We start from the raw sequence: 15023 nt of genomic DNA on the forward strand, positions 1-15023 counted from the left end.
AAGATGAGCTGTGGAGATGGGTGATTGAAGACGAGTTGTTAAGATAGGTGGTTGAAGATGAGTTGTGGAGATGGGTGGTTCAAGATGAGTTGTGGAGATGGGTTGTTGAAGATGAGTTGTGAAGATGGGTGGTTGAAGATAAGTTGAGATTTTGGGAATAAAAGGTGATTTATAGTAATGGATAGTTAATGAACAATGTAAATACACGAGAATAAATTACGCTGATTAAACAGCTTCGTGAGGAATTGTGTTGGAAGCAGGTCGTTTATCAACGTCACGGTTCTCTGAACCATCTACATTCCTGTCAGATACTGCAACTTCTTGAGATCTTAATACTTGGGAATTCTTGTCTAACCCTTGGGCATGACCTACTTCCACATTGGACAAATGTGACTCCACCTACGACTGCTGCACCTCTCCTGCCTACAGTATATAAGCCACTTTTCGCTCATATGCTGTATTCTATTCAAGATTGATGGACTGACCACATCGACTCAAGGTTGAGGGACTGATTACTGATGAAGCCACTGTGTCGCGAGAAGTTTCCTCAGAAAAGATACCCAAGAGTTGCACATGTGTCTAATTTATCAACATGTCGGTTCTCTGAACCATTCATCTACATAACATCTAAAACTTTTTTAGATATTTTTTTATATATCAAGGCTTATCATTTTATCATTGTATCAGAGGATACATTAAGAATTTTAACTTAATTTCAACTACCTATTCTTCAGTCTGGAGAGTTGAGGTAAGGTTACAATACCAACACTATGGTCACGCTATCTTCAAAGAATATTAAAGATCATGATTTTGCTTAATTTTTAATTTTTGATGTATGCAGAACATGTCTGGGCATGTTATCTTTGTCGCCATCCTCCGCACGGGATTAATAACATAAACTTAGTCTTCTGTGTATTTTTCACCTAACTGGGTAATTTGGTTGAGATATTCCTGCAAGGAATAGAGAGGATCGCTAATTGTAAATAGTCGAGATCTTCATCAAACTTACAGAAATTTTTGTTATAAATCCCATTTTTAAGTTTTGTTATTTTAATCAGAGCAAAAAGGGAATAGCTACTTAAAAACAGCAGAAAGGAATGAAGAGAGTGTAGTGTGGACCTGGTGAGAGTGTAGTGTGGACCTGGTGAGTGTATAGTGTGGACCTGGTGAGTGTGTAGTGCGGACCTGGTGAGAGTGTAGTGTGGACCTGGTGAGAGTGTAGTGTGGACCTGGTGAGTGTAGTGTGTAGTGGACCTGGTGAGAGTGTAGTGTGGACCTGGTGAGAGTGTAGTGACCTGGTGAGAGTGTAGTGTGGACCTGGTGAGTGTATAGTGTGGACCTGGGGACCTGGTGAGAGTGTAGTGTGGACCTGGTGAGAGTGTAGTGTGGACCTGGTGAGAGTGTAGTGTGGACCTGGTGAGAGTGTAGTGTGGACCTGGTGAGAGTGTAGTGTGGACCTGGTGAGAGTGTAGTGTGGACCTGGTGAGTGTATAGTGTGGACCTGGTGAGTGTGTAGTGCGGACCTGGTGAGAGTGTAGTGTGGACCTGGTGAGAGTGTAGTGTGGACCTGGTGAGAGTGTAATTTGGACCTGGTGAGTAGTCTGGACCTGGTGAGAGTGTAGTGTGGACCTGGTGAGAGTGTAATGTGGACCTGGTGATAGTGTAGATTGAACCTGGTGAGAGTGTAGTCTGGACATGGTGAGAGTGTAGTGTGGACCTGGTGAGAGTGAAGTGTGGACCTGGTGAGTGTAGTGTGGACCTGGTGAGAGTGTAATGTGGACCTGGTGACAGTGTACATTGAACCTGGTGAAAGTGTAGTCTGGACCTGGTGAGAGTGTAGTGTGGACCTGGTGATAGTGTAGTGTGCACCTGGTGAGAGTGTAGTGTGGACCTGGTAAGGATGTAGTTTGGACCTGGTGAGTGTGGTGTGGACCTAGTGAGAATGTAGTGAGGACCTGGTGAGAGTGTAGTTTGGACCTGGTGAGTGTAGTGTGGACCTCGTGAGAGTGTAGTGTGGACCTGGTGAGTGTAGTGTGGACCTGGCGGGAGTGTAGTGTGGACCTGGTTAGAGTGTAATCTGGACCTGGTGAAAGTGTAGCCTGAACCTGGTGAGAGTGTAGTGTGGACCTGGTGAGAGTGCATTCTGGACCAGGTGAGAGTGTAGTCTGGACCTGGTGAGAGGGTAGAGTCGATCTGGTGAGAGGGTAGAGTCGATCTGGTGAGAGTGTAGTGTGGACCTGGTGAGAGTGTAGTGTAGACCTGATGAGAGTGTACTGTGGACCTGGAGAGAGTGTAGTGTGGACCTGGTGAGAGTGTACTCTGGACCTGGTGAGAGTGTACTCTGGACCTGGTGAGAGTGTAGTCTGGACCAGGTGAGTGTAGTCTGGACCTGGTGAGAGTGTAGTGTGGATATGGTGAGAGTGTAGTCTGGGCCTGGTGAGTGTAGTCTGGACCTGGTGAGAGTGTAGTGTCGACCTGGTGAGAGTGTAGTCTGGACCTGGTGATAGTGTCGTAAGGACGTGATAGTGTAGTAAGGACCTGGTGAGAGTGTAGTTCGGACCTGGTAAGAGTGTAGTGTGAACCTGGTGAGTGTAGTCTGGACCTGGTGAGAGTGTAGTCTGGACCTGGTGAGAGTGTAGTCTGGATCTGGTGAGGGTGTAGTGTAGACCTGGTGAGTGTGTAGTCTGGACCTGGTGAGAGTGTAGTGTGGACCTGGTGAGAGAGTAGTGTGGACCAGGTGATAGTGTAGTTTGTACCTGGTGAGAGTGTAGTTGGGCCTGGTGAGAGTGTAGTGTGGACCTGGTGAGAGTGTAGTCTGGACCTGGTGAGAGTGCAGTGTGGACCTGGTGAGAGTGTAGTCTGAACCTGGTGAGAGAGTAGTCTGGGCCAGGTGATAGTGTAGTTTGGACCTGGTGAGTGTGTAGTGTGGACCTGGTGAGAGTGTAGTGTGGACCTGGTGAGAGTGTAGTGTGGACCTAGTGAGTGTAGTTTGGACCTGGTGAGAGTGTAGTGTCGACCTGGTGAGTGTGTAGTCTGGATCTGGTGATCCGAACTTGCTCTCGAAAAGGTCGAACTTCCTTAAAAATGAGACTTTTCAAAAAAAAAAATTACATAATGATATATGATTTTTTTGTTGACAATGATAGAGATTTTTACTTTTGGATCAAAACTAACTTAAAAATCTCACTTAACCAAACTAAAACTAACGTATTTTTTTTAGCTAGATTTTACTATACGTATCAAAGGTAAATTAAAATGTACTTAATATTGCTTAAAATAAATAATATATATATATTTTTTCATTATGGTCAGATTGATTTTCGCAAATTTATGGTAAAAACAAATTTTCATTATGCTTATTCGGCAGAGGGCATAATTGCCGACTTGGCCAAACTCACCTGTTCGGCTTATTCGTCACAATCTGAAAAGTTTTCATAATAGCCAGTACATCAACGAATTACATTTACCTATGTCCTTATAATAGTCTGGAATTAAATAATTTGTTAATTTTCACCTAAAAAGAACTCTCAAGTTGCTTCTTGAATCTACAGCAAATCTTACCGTCAGAAGCTCCATATGTGCTGTATTACTCTCAAGGGTTTAGCCCCTTTCTTTTGAAAGAGTGTATACGGCAGTAGAGGATTGTGCTCTATTCGACGTATATCTCTTGCTCTATTGGAGGGATTCTCCTTCGAAGGCGCTCCCTCTGAAGAACAGAGCAAGAGAAATGATGGATTGTACAATCCCTTCAGCACAGAGTATTAACCATAGCCGAAATTCATTTTATTCTTAATATAGCGCAGGTAGAACCTGCAATCTTCCAGGAACTTCTGATTGAACGTAACCGAGAAATTTACGAGTACCTTCCATGGCTGGATCTTAATGAACTTTTTCATTTGAAAATGGAAGTAACTTACGTAAGTTTTTGTGTACCATTAGAGTAAGTTTTATTTTCACCATTGTGCACCTTGTTAAATAGCTTATTTTATACTTACAACATTTGATAACAACACTTCATTTAAGATTTTAGTTTCAGAGTCATTGTTTTAATTATAGTGTAAAAATATATTAGTGTATATATTAGTGATTATTATCATAATAAAATAATTTAATTCAAAATGCAGAATAATTATTTTTTTAAATTTTTCTGTTCAAGTAATTGAGATTGAAATTGTGATTAAAACTCCAGAAGAGTAATTGAAATTGTAATTAACTTTGAATCACGTAATTACTCCAGTGGTACAGGGAAATATTTAATCTGAACATAACCACTCTATATGGTGAGCATAAGTAATTCCGTAAATTTAGTATTACTGTTATTGACAGAATTCTCATGCATTTTATTACAATAATTATTGGTTATTCAGTGTTAGTGGAAAATATATATATATATATATATATATATATATATATATATATATATATATATATATATATATATATATATATATATATATATATATATATATATATATATATATATATATATATCTACACTGAGGACCTATGTCCTCAGTGTAGATAACGAGGATGCTGGGAAAAATATTTTAATTTCTTCCTGAGGCCGTTTGAATTTTCCGGTTCTCTGGCTTAGCCCATTTTTTTTATAAGTAAACTAATGTGTATGGCTTACGTAATTTGGTACACAACATTTAAAACATATGTTGATGGTATAATGATATTGGGATATAAAACACATAAGGTTTGGTGGATGTTTGTCAACAACTGCATATAGAACATACCTGCAAGTAACTCAGTGCTGGGAAGCGTACCCATGATACAACAGCACTGAATTTTTTACCCACCTCCTAGAGTATCTTCGATGTATTCTTTCTCCATGAGCCGGGGCGTCCTTGATTCTGCTGGAACAATCATGCAGTGTTGAGCTTGTTCGTCATTGTCTTTAGTTTTTTTTTTTTTACTCTTTTTATTGACTGCCAGATTAATGAATCAAGAAATGGTGTACTGAAACCATATTCAACACGTTTATCATCTTATGGGATATAAAAGAATTGCAGATAAAAGCAGGACAATGTTTTTTGAGAAAGAGAGCACATTTTTTTTTTACTTTTGCAATATATTTTGTTAATTTCATATATACATGATATGATGAAGCTTTTAAAGACATTATATATTCACGTGTCCAAAGCTTCACAATGTTTGCCGGATAGAATTACTCTAACAATATTTGTTCTTTTTGGAAAAAGACACTTATGTATATTTCAGGATATTTATTGAAGGAAACGTTTCGCCACGAGTGGCTTCTTCAGTCCTTATAAAGATTCCCATATGTTGGATAAATGTATCAATCTTCAACGTTTCGGTTTTCAAACCATTCATCACACTGTATTAGGACTGTAGAAGTAACTCGTGGCCAAACATTTCCTTTAATAAATGTCCTGAACTGTAAAAAAGTGTCTTTCTCCACATATTGTCGGCATCACCATAACATTTCCTCATTTGCTCTTTGATTTTCAAAGAGACTGTTAGATTGTTCATGAACGTGTGAAGTAACCTGAAGTAACCCAAGATCTCTTTATATAGTAAGTTGTTATTTTAGGTGATCATAGCGGACCTTCTCTTCTTTTCCAGGCCCTCAGTAGACTGTAAAGTGTGATTTAAAGTTTTCTTTACGGAACTTGGGAAAGGACCAAACACACACACACACGCAAACACATACACACACATATATATAGGACTCGACCCCTGCAACCTCAAAACTAGGTGAGTAAAACTAGGTGAGTACACACACACACACACACACACACACACACACACACACACACACACACACACACATGTATTGGAAAACTGTCTTGAAAAGTTTTTTTCATTTATGCATATTCTATGAGACTATTGCAAACTAGCGAACTAGACGAGTATAACTAAGTAGTTCTCTGTCTCCACTTAACAGACGGAGTCACAGTCGTCTTCCACTCAGTCCACTGAATGACCATAATGGGTTTTGAGCTTCACATAAATATTTATATAAAATTATTAAACATGGCTAACTAACCAGATTAATAGCAAGTGTTGATGCTCCTCTAACTTGGATTTGCTTAATATGGATCAAAAGGCGTATTAATGATTATATATATATATATATATATATATATATATATATATATATATATATATATATATATATATATATATATATATATATATATATATATATATATATATATATATATGCAAAACAACCACTCTGAAAGAATAGAGAAATTCCAAGCGCTTTCGTGACTACTCACAATATCACGAAAGCGCTTGGAATTTCTCTATTCTTTCAGAGTGGTTGTTTTGCATATTCTGAAATCACCTGTTTACTGTGATCTTATTGCATATATATATATATATATATATATATATATATATATATATATATATATATATATATATATATATATATATATATATATATATATATATATATATATATATGACATATGTCGTGCCGAATAGGCAGAACTTGCTATCTTGGCTTAAATACCAACGCTCATCTTGCCATATAGGATAAGTGAAAATTTGTGTATGCAGTAATTTCGCCAAAATCATTCTGAACCTAACGAAAAAAATATATTTCACTGTGTTTGTTTAGTATTAAATTACTGTAAACAAAACTAAAATATATTTAGTTGGGTTAGGCTAAAATAAATTGCTCTTGTTATAATAAGATTAGGTAAGTTTTCTAAGATTCTTTTGGTGCAAAATTAAAAATTTTTACATTAACATTAATGAAAAAAAATATATCTTTAAACGTATAAATGAAAATTTCAGAAAGGACTTAATTTTAAATGAGTTCTTGTTAATTGACTAGTTTTACATATTTCGGCACGACATATATATATATATATATATATATATATATATATATATATATATATATATATATATATATATATATATATATATATATATATATATATATATATATATATATACATATATATATATATATATATATATATATATATATATATATATATATATATATATATATATATATATATTCATCATATGCTCGAACGCTTTCATTTGTTTCTTTTTTCTTCAGTTAATGGTAGTAGGATGCAAGCCATCAAATGTAATCTGTAATTGAATGTGGAGTGATCGGATCCCACCCAAGGGGTCCGGAATCGATTCCCAGATAAGGCGAGTCGTATTACACAAGTTGTCCATGTTCACTTGTATGTTACTCTGACATGGGGATTTTAGCACACCTGAGACAGGACTAGGATTTGAAACGAGTAGAGGAAGCGACCTCTTTGCATGTAATATCAACTATATAGTTGCCTTTCTAATCGACCCATTTGTTTTCCTGAACCAGTTTTCCCAATAATCCTTACTCATACGTTTGGAATCTTCAATTTTTCTAATCCAAATTACTTTAGCTCTTCTAGACGATTGTTCTTTGAAGCTAGTAAATTGTTCTTGATCTAGAGAAATGGATCTATCCTCTCCTTCCTTGTATGAAGCCTAATTTTCTGCCATTTGCCCCCCGCTAAATAGCCCCTATGGGTATAACACTCCTTCATGTATATTATTGCTCTAGCGTGTTCCAGCACATAAAAACCCTCCATTAATCACTCACACTTCTCTATGCCTCTTTTATCAGGAAAAAAGCAAGCTTACCTTAATGACAGCTAAAGTAAGTGTATGTCATTAAGTCTAACACACGTTGACCTAGTGTGCTAGTGAGTCCATCATACACTGTCTAATTGTTCAGTGAAACAAGCGTATATTAGTGTGTCACGGATACCACTGAAGTAAGCTTTGAGGTAGTGTATCCAAAACACACGCTGACCCATTAAGTGTGCGTTAGTGAGCCAGTCATATGAGCTGACCCATCATCTGCTGAAGCAGGTCTGTGCTAGCGAGTCCAACACAAATGTTAACCCAGAAAGTGGTGAGACGTAGCATGTCTTATACCAGTACACAAGTTGACCAGTGATCCCTGAAGCAACCGTAATTTAATAAGTCAAACATATAAGAGGGTGGGTGAACTAGTAGCCATTGATGAAGGAGTGCGCTAGTGAACCCGGCTCAGCGATAACTGAAGCAAGCGTGATATACCTAGACCAACACACGCTGACCCAACGACCGCTGAATCAAGCGTGCATTTTAATGAGTGCAGCAAACACGCTATCAGGTCGTTCCTCATCAAGATTCATTGCTGTCCGGACCCAAATTGAATGCCTGTATCTGCAATAACACAGCTGACTTTCTCGCATGTTAACTTTTCTGGAGAGAGATATAATTGATTTTATATGTTTTAAAGCATATTAAAGACATCCAGTGAGTTTTGGGTGTATTATGGGGTATTAAAGATATCTAGAAATATTAAGATATGTTGTAGAGTGTTATTCACAGGGTGTTCGATGCGAAATCTAACAGGTTCTAAGTGAATTAAATAGCATTAACATTGTAAAGTAATACTGAGCAAACATTTGTTGCTTGCTGTCATAAAGACTTTCACCGGGAACTTGGTATTGTAAGGTATTCTGTCCAACAGTTAGTGACTGAGTTGATAACTTTAATTCTTCGTGTTTTCGAGTCCTTCTCTTACGAGAGGTGCCTTGATGCTGGGCAAACACTCGGATCAAACCTGAGTATCTTACGTTCCCCAGGACCTGAATTACCCTTACGAGTTTTGCTCTTCCCTTTAGACATAAAATCTACTGAAATTCTCAGGATTTGCATTTTAAACTATTGACATGTTGTTTTGTAAAGGCAACGAGTAAGTCGATTATTATAATTTACCAGAAACGACAAAGCTATTTACATCCTTTGATTTTTTATCACATTGGTTTTCTCCCCCCCCCTCCCCCCAGGTTGGTTGATGAAGAGAAAGGAAACACATTCATTAATATTCATTTAATATCTGTTTTACCAGAAGATGTGGAGACATCCCATTTCAGATGATCCTCCCTCCTTCAGGACTCAACTCTTGATATTCGATTTCCCTGAATGTTTTCAGAAATGTTACTTTACTCACGGTCCAGTTACACGTTAAGTCATAAAACCAGTAGTCTACATTCACTCCGATCTAACGCACTCACAATAGCCTGTTATATGTTGCTAAAACCTCCATCAGTGAAAACCTCCTTTACCCTCACTCTCTCCATTCATTCCTGGAACGACCATTTTTTCTGATTTCTTCCACCTCTGCTTTATATTCTCTTTTATTCATCCTATTTTTTCCATCCTTTCTAACTTTCCAGAACTCCTCATCAACCCCTCCTCAGCGCTCTGAATTATACGTTTGGTCGTAGAACACCGTCTTCTAATTTCTGTGCTCCGAATTTTCTGCAAAATATTCACCAACCCACTGCTCATACCATGACATCTCTAGTCCCTCCACCCTTATTGTAATATTTAAAAACCTATGTCTTATACCTATATAAAAGTGTTTGTTTCTCTGTGCTCAGGTACATTATCTTATTTGCTTAGGAATACTTGTTTTCCATATATGCCTCAACACTCCACCTACTATTTCCCCACTCACCTATTCTATGGCTCACCTTGTCTTTCAAAGACCCATTCACGAACATGTTCACTTCCAAATACATGAATACATTCAGTTCCTCCATGCTACCTTCTTCCAATCTGATATCCAATTTTTCGTTGACTAGATTTCTAGTTATTCCTGTCACCTATCTGTTTTCAATATTTTCTTTTAATTTTCTTCATTTACATATGCTCCTAAATTCATCCATCAACCTTCAAAATCTTCTAAAATTACAACACAGACTTTGTATCAGATGATTTATCTTTCAATCCCACACTTTTTCCCTGAATCCTAGTATTCGCTTCTAACACAACTCCTTCTACAAACATGCTAAACCACCATTGTGACATTACACAGCTGAGTCTGAGTCCTACTTTTTTTCTGGAAAATAGTTCCCTCTCTCTCCTGAGCCACACTATCTGCATAAAATTCTTGACTGGTTCTAACAACCTTCTCTTTATTCCATACATTTACAATATCTGTCACATTGCTTCCCAGTTTATCAAGTCAAGTGCCTCTTCTTCAGTAAATCCATAAATGCAACAAGTCGCTCCATACCTTATAAGAATTGTTCACTTACATCCTTCGCTGTAAACACTCTACCTACACATATTCTACCCTTACAAAACCCTCCTAGTTCCCCTGCAATTTTACTTTCTGTGTAACTCTTAACTCTTTCAAGAATATTGCAAATTTGTCATTCACTTTGCACGGAATACTCAGACTTATTTTCAATAATTCTAAAACTCTTCCTTGTCTACTATCCCATCATTTAAAGGAACGATTCATGGTGTCTGCTAGTCCTTAGGATGTATAGTTGGGGATGAAAGTTTCCTGACACACTCTGCAGGGGAGAATTGATATATGGCAACCCAGACATAGTAAACAGAGGAGTACAGACTATTTTCATGAATGAATTAATGTAACGGAGATGGTGACTGGTTGATAAAATTAATTTCCGGTATGTTCTGTGTCTCTATTTATTAGTAGTTTAATGTTCGTATATAAATTACGTGGCTTAGATACTGATGGGCGTTTTGTTGCATGATTTCATTTCCAAGTTTTTGATTAATCATTTCCGTTTACAAACCTTGTTGACCTTGTAGTTTCATAGACATAAATTTTTATAATCAGATTTAGAGGTGAAAGTGCTTTGCAGCCTTTTGAACATCCGTTTACCAGCGAATTCAGTTATTATTTTTTTAATTATTTAGTACTTATCATAATATCACTGACGAGGTTTAATTTTCAGAGACATAGATCATTTAGGAAGAGGAAGACACTGAAATGCACGTACGTATTTAACATGGAATGTAAAGTTTAAACACAAAGGAAAACAGACTGGAATGATAATATTTTAGGAGTGATGTCAGGTCAAGGTGATTACCTGACTGTTGATGCAGATTATGACAGACAGCACCTGCCACTTCTATATTATGGTACTCAACCAATCCAAAATTGCCCAATGCGAGTAAAATAACTGGAAGAGGGAGAGTGGTCTCTCACGTATAGACATCGTCGCCAACTAAGTGTGTTATGGGGCACAGTACAGACATGTTACAGGACACGGTACAGACATGTTACAGATCACGGCACAGACATGTTACAGGACACGGTACAGACATGTTACAGGGCACGGTACAGACATGTTACAGATCACGGTACAGACATGTTACAGATCACGGCACAGAAATGTTACAGGACACGGTACAGACATGTTACAGGACACGGTACAGACATGTTACAGGACACGGTACAGATATGTTACAGGACACGGTACAGACATGTTACAGGACACGGTACATACATGGTTAACCATATGGAAAGAAAGTAACCTTCATGAATGATACAATTATGGTTGAATACAGTTTACCCGAATATACTGAACATATATTCCGTACATTTAAAACTTAGTTGCTTCGCCTTTAGCTTAATTAAAGGAGCGATGCGTCGCGCTATGCTTTCTTTGCAAGAAGGACAGTGGATTTGCACATTGTCCTCGTGGTTATATACCCATGTTAATCTTTCTGTCAACTCTATTATGGTTGTGATGGACTCTGCTTTCATTTTACTTTTAACTATTGACCAAAAATTCTCTATTGGATTCATATCTGGTGAATTACCTGGCTAATCAAGAAGGGGGTAGATCAGCCAGCCACAGGGAGACCCAGAATACCCGCAAATATTAAGGCCTTCCCCCTTTCTACAACTTCATCCCAATAGGGTCTGAGACCCTTTGAGCATGGGGAAAGTGTGCTCTAAAGTTCCTCAAAGAGCTGGGTGAAAAACTCATCATAGAAACCAAGGACCACAGGGTGGCCAGCTTCCTCTTTCAGAGACTCAGTGTTGCGATCCAGAGAGGAAATGCCTGCAACATTCTGGGCACGTGGCCCACCGCCGGGGAGCTGAACGAAGTTTTCGAGATGTAGCTCTGAGTTGTCTATGCTGTTATACTCCCTATTGTATTTTTGTCATTGTATTTTGTCAGTGTATTTTGTCAATGTATTTTGTCTTTAAATAAAGTATATATAAAATATAGGGGGTAGTAGGAGAAAACAATTTTCAAACAGCTTCAGGGAGAACCTTGAGTGCTCGAATTGCTTTAGGAGTGATAAAAAAAAGAAAAATTTAAAAATTATGGTAAAAGATGTTTTCTTGACAAAAAATAGTGCATAATTTTGGTAACATGTTGATGTAATTAGCTTGTTTCTATCATATTTCTAAGTATGTTTTTCCAAAAATGTAATTTTTTGGTTCTTACTTTCATCAAAAGGACATGATGGCAATTCGTGTTTTTTTTTACTCCAAAAATTACGAGTTTTATGATTTTTTCATTCTAAATACACTACATTGCAATTTCTCTGAGAACTCCATTCAAATTCAGGGAATGATGATAATAGCTCAGTCGCCTGTGTGTTGTCAACATGTGTTGAGGTGTCTAACATACTGAAATGTGGCGTGCCACGACCGTAGAGTTTTACAGAAAACGTAATACATATGTGTAACTCAGGAATAAGTTATTGACATTATTTTCCATTTTTGGCAAAAAGTATTTGTAGGGGTGTCATGATTTTTACACAGGTTATTGAGTAATGATGAATCTACTAGCATGTAAAGGGGATTTTGCGATATTTTTTACCGCTTTGCTTTTATTGATTTTTTTCCTCACAAAAAAAAAAAATAAATAAAAAAAATTTATTATGCAATCTATTGACATTTTCACTCAAACAGCGTTGGTGCCAAGATTATCTAGCTCTTATCTTTCATCTGATGTCAACTAGAGCATTGTATGTCTTACCAATTTTGAAGAAAAGGGAGAGTTTTATGCCATGTAGGATAAGTTACTATTTATTTTTTCTATCTCTCTTTTAAGACAATAAGTCACTACAAACACAGTGTGTAGGCTTCAAACGCTGCTTAAATCACAGTAAATTTTTCATTGAAATTGGACCAAAAATATAATAGAAATTATTTCGCTATCACGCTCCTTGAGCTTTCCCTGAAGCAAGTTTATTCTTTTCTCTTATGATGAGGGTCCCAAGGACAGTTCAAGAGGTACCTCCCTATATATATATATATATATATATATATATATATATATATATATATATATATATATATATATATATATATATATATATATATATATATATATATATATATATATATATATATATATATAAGAACATAAGAAAGAAAGAGCACTGCAACAGGCCTACTGACCCATGTGGAGCAGGTCTATGTCCCCCCCCGGATTAGCCCAATCACCCACTCAGTCTGGTCACCTCCACTCAAGGAAGGAGCACGGCACCAGACCCAGCAGCACAAGCTAGTCAGGTCCAACTCACACCCACCCACACCCGCTCATGTATTTATCTAACCTATTTTTAAAACTACACAACGTTTTAGCCTCAATAACTGTACTCGGGAGTTTGTTCCACTCATCCACAACTCTATTACTAAACCAGTGCTTTCCTATGTCCTTCCTGAATCTGAACTTTTCCAATTTAAAGCCATTGCTGCGAGTCCTGTCTACGTTAGATATTTTTAACACGCTATTTACATCCCCTTTATTAATACCTGTTTTCCATTTATACACCTTAATCATATTCCCTCTAATTCTATGCCTTTCTAGAGAGTGCAGATTCAAGGCCCTCAGTCTATCCTCATAGGGAAGATTTCTGATACATGGGATCGACTTTGTCATCCTCCTTTGTACGTTTTCCAGTGCATTTATATCCATTCTGTAATACGGTGACCAAAACCGTGAAGCATAATCTAAATGAGGCCTAACCAAAGATGTATTGACTTGAAAAGCAACCTGAGCACTTCTATTATTTATACTTCTTGCTATGAAGCCAAGGATTCTGTTAGCTTTATTTCGAACACTAATGCACTGTTGCCTTGGTTTTAGACTACTAATAACCAGAACTTCTAAATCTTTTTCACAATCCGTAATATTAAGATCTACATTATTTAGTTTATATGTGGCGTGGCTAGTTTCCTGTCCAACATTTAGAACTTTACATTTGTCTATATTAAACTGCATCTGCCACTTCTCCGACCACTGCTCTAATGTCCTCATTAGAATGAATTGGGCGGCCTATTTTGGTCTCATCAGCAAATTTACTTATGTCGCTATTTATTCCCTCATCTATGTCGTTCATGTAGATTGTAAACAGCAAAGGGCCCAACACTGACCCCTGTGGAACACCGTTTGTGACGTGCCCCCATTCTGATTTCTCCACATTTATGCAAACTCTCTGCTGCCATATACACAATATCACATTCAATACCATGATCTACCTCCTCAAATACCTGGTCTATAGTTTGAAGCTAAGGACCTGTCACCTGCCTTGTAAATAGGTATTACATTTGCCATTTTCCATTTATCAGGCACTATGCCAGTTTGCAGCGATATGTTGAAAAGATTCCTTTAGCACCCTTGAGAACAGTTCATCAGGGCCTGGGGATTTGTTAGATTTTAATTTCTCTATTTGTCTGAAGACCATGTCACTAGTTACCGCAATCGTGCATAGTTTATTATCGTCCTTTTCTACATAATCTATTATTTCTGGAATTTCGCTAGTATCTCCCTGGGTAAAAACTGAGAGAAAGTAAGGATTGAAAATTTTACATATGAACTTATCACTGTCAGTGATCTGACCAGAGTTACTCTTAAGTGGGCCTATCTTGTCCCTAATCTTACTTCTGTATACCTGAAAGAACCCTTTTGGGTTAGTCTTTGAATCCCTTGCGACCTTAGCATCATAATCCCTTTTTGATCTTATTCCTTTTTTTTTTATTTCTCTCTTTAATTGAATATATTGATTTCTTAACTGCCCATCCCCTATTTTGATACTCCTATATACGCCTCTCTTTTGACCAATGAAATGTTTTAATCTATTGTCCATCCATTTGGGATCATTTTTGTTTGATCTAGTTTCCCTAATCGGAACAAAAGTTGTCTGCGCAGTTAGAAATATGCTCTGAAAAACGTCATGTTGGCAACCAA

General features: G+C 37.2%; 1 long non-coding RNA gene across 1 annotated transcript; it reads right to left on the reverse strand.

The window, feature by feature from the left end:
* Positions 1-713: 713 nt before the first annotated feature.
* On the reverse strand, positions 714-9393 carry LOC138851695 (uncharacterized). The gene is made up of 4 exons (XR_011391354.1): positions 7633-9393; positions 4806-4859; positions 3562-3706; positions 714-951 (listed from the first exon to the last, which is right to left on the reverse strand). It is a non-coding gene; the product is annotated as an uncharacterized lncRNA (long non-coding RNA).
* Between the last annotated feature and the right edge of the window lie 5630 nt (positions 9394-15023).

This window comes from Cherax quadricarinatus, unplaced genomic scaffold, assembly GCF_038502225.1.
Source record: "Cherax quadricarinatus isolate ZL_2023a unplaced genomic scaffold, ASM3850222v1 Contig1658, whole genome shotgun sequence".
NCBI classification, from domain to species: domain Eukaryota; kingdom Metazoa; phylum Arthropoda; class Malacostraca; order Decapoda; family Parastacidae; genus Cherax; species Cherax quadricarinatus.